The 8630-nt window shown below is 36.0% G+C and overlaps 1 long non-coding RNA gene across 1 annotated transcript; it reads left to right on the top strand.

Moving 5' to 3' along the window:
• Nucleotides 1-4475: 4475 nt before the first annotated feature.
• Nucleotides 4476-6648, top strand: LOC139197312 (uncharacterized). The gene is made up of 2 exons (XR_011582594.1): nucleotides 4476-4644; nucleotides 6148-6648. It is a non-coding gene; the product is annotated as an uncharacterized lncRNA (long non-coding RNA).
• The last annotated feature ends 1982 nt before the right edge of the window (nucleotides 6649-8630 follow it).

The raw sequence follows: 8630 nt of genomic DNA, 5'->3' as shown, positions 1-8630 counted from the left end.
TTTAATGCCACTTAGTATGTGTTTCAACATATAGATCTTTATATAAAAAGCCAAGGCCTAATGAACAGTGTTTCTCTATTCTTAATATAAATTCAAAAGAGACTGATTTTATTATATGGATTCAGATGTTTTAATTGGTTTATGAGGGGTTTCTTCTAGCATGATATAAGATTATTCATTTACTTTAAATATTTGACTTTCCTTTCGTCAATTTACGCATATAAATACATTTAAAATGTATAAGTCGTGCGTAAAACGTCGTGATTCAAAAAATGTTTTTTTGTGCGTGCATAAAGACTAGTATATAAAAGGCCTTTAAGGGAATGGATCATTCTCATTTTTTTTAAACATAGATTAGTTGTGCGGTCCACACCACATCGAACTTCAATAATCCAAACCGTCTATTTTCAAGTTGTACCTCATAGGTCATCTTTGCAAAATATTAGCCAAATCTAAAATATTTGAGACATCTAATTGGGTTCAAAAAAATTAACGAACACTTTGTTTTATATGAAACAATGAAATTCATCATGATAATTAAATAGGCAAATGATTTCAGATTGAATTGAATTTTTGGAAAGATGATCTATGAATTGAGATTTACAAAATAAACTGCTCAAATAGTTGAAGTTCGATATTGTGTGGGTCCTACAACTAATAGTCCCCATTTTTTAAAGAAAAATGGAGATTGTGGATGCAAATTTCTGTTGTCTCTTCTTTTGACGAAAATGCATCTACAATATAATAACATTTTTTTATTAAGGTCAAAAGTTTCACGTGTCCATGATGAATAGATGAAGCTTTGGCCGAAGAATCTTCTATGCGAAAGTTAGAATTCTAAAAAGAATGTATTTAGGAGTTTGTGAGTGGCAAATGACTTAGCATTTTAGTGAGATAAGTGAGGTATTTATAGGAGGGTGGCCAACCTCTAGGGTGAGGAGAGTGGCCGGTACATTATGGTGATGATTGAAGAATAATTACAAGATATTATGTGAAATAATATCTTGAAATTAATATGGTAATTATTCCTAACTTAAATAGGAAGTTTTATGAGTTACATTTTGAATAAAATCAATAAGGGATTGATGAGGGAATTTTGAATAAATTCCATATTTGATCACCTTTGACTCTTGCTTGATTGAGGCTTTATTGTCTGTGTCATGCGTGTGGGAATCCCGGTGTATCTGAAGGATAATCTCGTCTTTTTAATTCAAAATTCACGTATCGCCTCCATGGTTTTTTGAATTATTTTTGACTCCATAGAAATCTCTTTTATAAAGAGCCTATATATATATATATATATATATATATATATATATATATATATATATATATAAAACGAGAACTTATGGAAACACATAAAAAACTAGATGAGAGAGAAATAAAGAGTTTACTGACAAAGGGGTGTTGAGAATTAAGCTGCTCACAAGTTTAAATCTAACTTGCAGATGACAAACCCTACAGATGAACTTGTATTCGATACTCTCACAAGAAATAAAGCACCTTTTGCTCCTCTCTCTCTGCTCTACAAACTTCTAGTTTTTCAGTATTAAATCTTCAAGCTTTTATTGTAAAATCAACCTTAAAAACTATATGCTTGGTACCATTTCAACAAAGGGAAATATATGGATCACTGGTCTAAAAATCTCTGCTTAGGTGCTAGACGGCTGGCCACTGCCCTGATTAATGTCTAGGCATTTGAAAATTAAGAAAGGGTGTCTAGACCTACTGAGGTGCCAGTTTAGACCGCCTAGACACCCGCCTAGCTCGTCCAGACCAGCCTAGGTTGCAACTCACTTAGACAAAAAATAGAAATTTCATTTTGCATTTTATTTTTTCAATAAATTGTAAGAGACTTGTTGAATACTTAAATGAACACATATTATATGCTTATTCCCACGTTTTTGTTATGTTCCAATAGCTCATAATAGATATGTCATTCTATTTTATAGTTTATGATAAAATCATATATATTTTAAGCATAAACATACACTTATTTACACGAAATACAATAGATTTAATTAAATCCGCCTAGTCCACCTAGGTGACCGCCTAGTCCCTGCCTAGCCGCCTAAGCTCTAGATCCTAACCCGCTGCCCGACTATCGCCTAACGTCTTTTAGAACCTTGATATGGATTATCGACTAGAACTGAAAGGACTTATAAGGGATGGTTTTAGGGTTTGATTTAGGAAAACCTAACCACATGTGAAGCATAAAAGTTGGAGAGTGATAAGCTTAAATCCAACTCTCAATTGATCTCATTTTGCACATTGCTAAATAGGAATGCTAAATATGGATGAACAGCTACCTTCCAAAAAGAAAAAATGGGTGGTCTAGTCTAAAATAATTTTGTCGCACCCTTAAACTGTGACTATTTTTTTTTTGTTAGTTAGTTGAACAAACGATATTATCTACACTAAGGGGAAGATGATGGACTTAACCTTACAATATGCTAGTAATAATATGGTTCAAATTTGTCTCTAGTAAGAATCGAAACTAAGACCTCTCAGTTATAAGTAAAAATGAATACCATTAGATCGTAGTACTAAGTGGCAAAGCGTGACTAATTAATGAAAAAGAAAAAAAAATCGGTGAACCGCTATTTTATTATTTTTTTAGAGTGAAATGATTATATTGAAGCAAACTCAAAGAGAGTTACATATGTCTTAGAGGAGCTCCTGAATAAGAGTGGGAGCCTCCTCAATCCAAACTAGTTCATTGCCAATAGACAAAACAAACTTAGCTAAACAATGAGCACCCCATTACACAAACGGGTACCAAAATTAAATTTAAAATCAGTAAAACAGGAGTAAAGTGCAGCACGTCCTCCGCAAGCATCCCCAAAGCCGACGAATCCAAATGAGCGTTGTTGAGGGTATTGATAACATTCGAATCATCAATCTCTATCATCGGTGAACAGCTATTATCAAAAAATAAAAAATGAGTGGTCTAGTCTAATTAATGGAATGCTAAATAAGGATGAACAGCTATCATAAAAAAAAAAAAAAAGGGTGGTCTGGTCTTAAAATAACTTAGTCACACCCATAAAACGTGACTAATTAATGAAAAAGAAAAAAAAAAAGGTGAACAGCTATTATAAAAAAAGAAAAAAAAAGTGAGTGGCTAGTCTAATTAATGGAATTCTAAATATGGATCAACATATATTATATAAAAAAAGGGTGGTCTTGTAAAAAATAATTTAGTCACACCCCCTCGGTGGGCCTTGGAACGGAATTTGCCTCGAATTATTGTGGAGAGTGATTCATTGTAGGTGGTTTAAGCTATTGGCAGCCGAGTTTAGGGGTCTTCACTCGTGGATCTTCTGGTGGATGACATCCATGTTAGCTTGCAGGCCTTCTTGGATTCGCAGGTTTGTTATGTGCGTCACACTGCTAATGTTGTGGCACATTGTATGGCCAAGTTGGCTATTTCTTCTTCTATTGATTTTCGTTGATTTGAGGAGCCTATGGACTCGATTGTGGAGGTCTTCTTTGATGTTGGTTGATGTTTGCTCTCTCAATAAAATGCTATCGTTTCTCTTAAAAAAAAAAAAATATTTAGTCACACCCTTAAAACGTGAACTATTGCCACTTAGTATTATGGTCTAGTGATATTCCTCTTCACTTGTAAATGAGAGGTTTTAGGTTTGATTATCACCAAATACGAGTTTGAACAATATTATTGCTAGCTCATTGTGAGGCTAAGCCCACCTCCTCATTTTAGTGTAGATAATATCATTTTTTTAACAAACGATATTATCTACACTAAGGGGATGGGGGAGAGCTAAGCCTCGTAATGACTTAGCAATAATGTGGTTCAAATTCGCTTTTAACGAGAATCGCTAAGACCTCTTACTTACAAATAAAGAGGAATGTTACTAGACCGTAGTACTAATTGGCGGATGAGCAACTAGTATAAAAAAAAAAAAAATGGGTGGCCTTGTCTAAAATAATTTAGTCACAGCCTTGAAACGTGAACAGCTATTAATGAATGGAATGCTAAATATGGATGAACAGCTATTATCAAAAAAGAAAAAGTGGGAGGTCTAGTCTAAAATAATTTAGTCACACCTTTAAAATGTGACTAATTAATGAAAACATAATCCAAGCTTCCAAGTACTTATCAATACTAATGAGTGTGTGTGTTTTTATTTTTTTTGGTTAATAAAGTTTATATTAGCACCTCACGTAATATTAAGTACACCCACATGAAATTTTATTATTAAATCAGGTATATATATATATATTCTAATATGCAATTATTATTTAAGTAGTATATGAATTAAAAAACAAAAATTATTTTCTAATTATAAACTTTCTAGTTTAATTGTGATTGTGTAAATCCTAGATTAGATTTGATTCTAGTTATTATTTCTTATATGGACTTGTATTCCTTGGGGATGAAGAAATTATTCTCCCTTTTATTACTATAAATAAAGGTACTACTTAGGGGGAATAACACACACATCCCTCTACACAATTCTACAAACATATCTCTTTCCTCTCTCTGTTGTTGGCCCCCTTCCCCTTGTCAGATAAAATAGGCTACAACACGTTATCAGCACGCTCATATCGTTGCACTTAGGAATCTGACGTGGAAGCTTTCTGCATCAAACCAGTTCATCCATATCATCATGCAATCAGGTTCTTCCAAAACAACGGTTTTTATCTTGATATTTTTGCAGCCCTGATAGCATGAACATTCACCATAATGCATGACCCAACTTTACGTTTTTCGAATTTTAGATTTTACATAAATTGTGTATGCATTATATTCATAATTGTTGAATTATGTGAATTTGATATTGCTATGAATTGAATCAAATATATGTTCATTCATTAAATTTCTATATGCTTTGAATTAATTGAAAAAAAAAATCGAAAAAACCCTAGGGTTCTTCGAACCCATGACCTATGACACAATATGGCTCACATGAGCCATTTTGGACAGCGATGCATCAAAGTAGAACTCTTGCTCCATTTGAGACGATGCCGTTTTGGCATCGAACCCACAACCTAGGGCCGTCGACAATAGGCCACGACCTCACAACCGTTTTTCCTGGGAAATCATGACTTGTAGTCGTGTTTAGGACCTCACCATCGTCGATGATGATGGGTTTTTCTTAGAAAACCGATGAACATCGAAGAATTTTTCAATGGATTCCTCAAATCCTCTATGTTCTCGGACCCCCCCTCCCGGACGTCCAAAATTAGGTTTCCATCCACAATTTGGGTTCCCAGTTAAACCCCCCTGTGCATCCCCGTGCCGTGACCCCCTAGGAAAGTAACCTAAAGCGACGCCAGAGGTTTTCCCGGTTCGAATCTGACACCCAGAGTCATAGGGGTGTCCTGGGTATTCTCGACCCGAGCTTGTATTGGGCCTCGGACTCTTGGCCTGCATCGCACAACATCTTTTGGGTTGCTAATTGCTAATTGCTGTCCAGACCTAAATCCAACAAACCAATTGGGTTCCTGTTGGACCCGGCCCACATAACACCAGCCTAAGCCAGTTATTGGTGTTCCCCCGTGTTACGTTACACCTGATGAGCCCCCCCAGTCTAGGCCATTTATTTTGGGCCCGACACACTTGCAGACCATTTGCTGCTACTGGGCCTACAACCCACCATGTATTTATGGCTTGATCAACCCGAGCCTACTCCAGCCTAATTTTGGGCCTAGGGCGCATGGCTCCAAATTTGCTTAGCCCACTTGTGGGCTTTGGCCTTATTTTGGGTCCTAAGTTTAATTGTTTATTTTTTTTAGACAATTTGGGTTTTATATTTTTCACCCACACTTTAAGTTTGGTGCGAAGTCTAAATAATTAATTCAATTATAATCATAGACTTGAAGTTCTATTTGAATATTTTCTTGTTGCATATTTCTGTATATATATTTGTGTTTGTCTGCAGGAACATATGAACCTGAAGTTCATAATTATTTCGAAACATGAAGTTTCTAGAAATATGCCTTGTTTGAAAACTTGAAGTTTTCTTTAAAAAATATTACCCATGAAAACCCGAAGTTTTTTCATGCGAATTTTAACTAATACATGTCTATTAGAACTTGAATGTTCTAATATATATGTGAATGAATTGATTTTTTTTCTCCATTACGCTAACCACATTTTTTCCATTTATTTTGTGATAGGAACATGTCGAATTTGAACAAACTCGACTTCATCGCTTTAGAGGTCTTTGGAAGGAACTACCTTAAGTTGGTCCAAGATGTGAAGCTCAACCTCACTGCAAAGAATTTGCGTCTCGCCATTGAAGATGCGACGAACAACCAAGTTAGGGAAGTTGAAAAAGCCATTGCCATGGTCTTCATCCGAGGATATATTCATGACGTACTACAAACCGAGTACCTTGCTAAGAAGGATCCCTAAGCACTATAGGTCGCTTTGGCTGATTGTTTTGATCACCAAAATGACATCTTCTTGCCTGAAACAAGACATGATTGACAGCATTTATGCTTGCAAGACTTTAAGTCTATGAATGAATATAATTATGAAGTTTGTCGAATCCGATCACTTCTCAAGTTTTGTAATGAGACTTTGACTGAAAAGGATCTCCTATAGAAGACCTATTCGACCTTCTCTGCTATTAATATTGTCCTGCAACAACAATATAGAGCTCAAAAGTTCACTAAGTTCTCGGATTTGATCTCTGTTTTACTTCTCATTGAAAAGCAAAATTAGCTATTGAAATTATCAAGCTCAACCTACTGGGGTGACTACTGTGCCTGAAGCACACTATAGCATGAACCAACACCCAAAACGCCAAAAGAGGCATGGTAGGGGTGGCTAGAAGCCACCCCGTCAAGGTCAACAAAGCCAAGGCCCATCTAAAAGAGGAAATGACGCCCAAAAGTGCCCTAACCTCGCTCCCAAGGCCCCAAACTTCAAGAATAAAGGCAAAGCACCTGAAACCATGGATGCGAACATATGTTATCACTATGGTTCAAATGACCATTGGTCCTGTGTTTGCCGAGCTCCCCAGAAGGTTGTAGCTGAATATCACTTTCTTCATAAGAAGTTTGAATCAAACTTTATGCAAGTGGACAAATTGAAAAGTACCAAGATGGAGGTTTCTGACTTTCAAGAGGCCGTTACCCCTATGGAAGATTAGAATCTTAGACATAAACTATTTTTTAGTTGCAATTAGACATTGGGGCCGAATTCCATACATAGTAGTGGCTGAACCCCCCTTGTGTTTTTTGGTTAAATTTTGAACAATTTTCCTTTATCTTTGGATTATTTGTTGGTGATTTGTTTTTGGATATTGAGTTTTTAATTAATTTTCGTCCTTGAATACTTAAATTATTTTGAATGGATATTTCTTTTAAGAACTTTTATGCATGTGACCGATTCGAATTAATTTTTAATTCTAGGTATGACTAGTGAGGAAGTTAGTTGTCTAGCAGATAATGCAACCACACACACTGTTTTGTGTGAATGCATCTATTTCACTAACTTCATACCTAATAATGCACATTTGACAACCCTCTCAGGTCCATCCAACTTGATTGAAGAATACGGTAAGACATGTATAATGTTATCCAATGGTACAATTTTGACCATTGATGAATCACTTTATTCTCCGCGTTCCAAAAAATTGTTGTTGAGTTTTAAGGATATTAAAGATAACAATTACCATGCTGAAACCCACGTAGACAAGACAGAGCGTATCCTGAGTGGTCTGTATACTACAACCATACGCCTCATAGAGAGCCATTACGTGGCTGGCCCTACCTCTTGGATCGCACACCAAATTACAATTTAGCATGATCGTTTGGAACATCTTGGACGAACAACGATGTGCCATATCCTTAAATCATCACACATGCATCCACTAACCTGAAGTTTAGGTTCAATTCAAGGAATCGTATGTCTTATGAAAACTTATTACTAAGCCTTCTTATGACAAGATATGTTTGAATCCTCCTATTTTTCTGCAAAGGATTCAGGGGGACATTTGTGGACCGATTCACCCTTTATACAGACCATTTAGATATTTTATGGTTTTGGTTGACACTTCCATAAGTTGGTCACACGTGTGTTTATTGTCCACAAAGAATGCTACATTTTCTATACTATTGGCTCAGGTTATCAAGCTTAGGGCTCACCATCCTAATTATCTGATCAAATATATTCGATTAGATAATGCTGGAGAATTCACATCTAAAACCTTTGATGACTATTACATGTTGGTTGGGGTTGAAGTTGAACACTCTATACCCTATGTTCACACCTAGAACGGCCTTGCAGAGGCATTCATTAAGCGCTTACATTACTCGATCATTGGTCATATGTACCAAGTTCCCGATCGTTGCTTGGGGCCATACAATATTGCACGTAGCTATGTTGATCCGCCTGAGGCTTGTTACGACCCAACCATATAGAGCTCTTCAGTTGGTTACCGGATACGAACCTGACATATCCCATATGCGCGTTTTTGGTTGTGTGGTCTATGTGCTAATTTCGCTGCCCTTACGTACACAATGAGGCCTCAGCGAAAGATGAAAATCTATGTCGGATATGATTATCCTTCGATTATTCGTTACTTAGAGCATTTGACTGGCGATATGTTTACTGCTTGTTTCACGGATTGTCACTTTTATGAGACAATATT

The sequence above is a fragment of the Malus domestica genome, chromosome 01, assembly GCF_042453785.1.
Source record: "Malus domestica chromosome 01, GDT2T_hap1".
NCBI lineage: Eukaryota > Viridiplantae > Streptophyta > Magnoliopsida > Rosales > Rosaceae > Malus > Malus domestica.
Note: the sequence above shows the minus strand (reverse complement) of the source record. Positions and strands in the feature narration are given on the sequence as shown.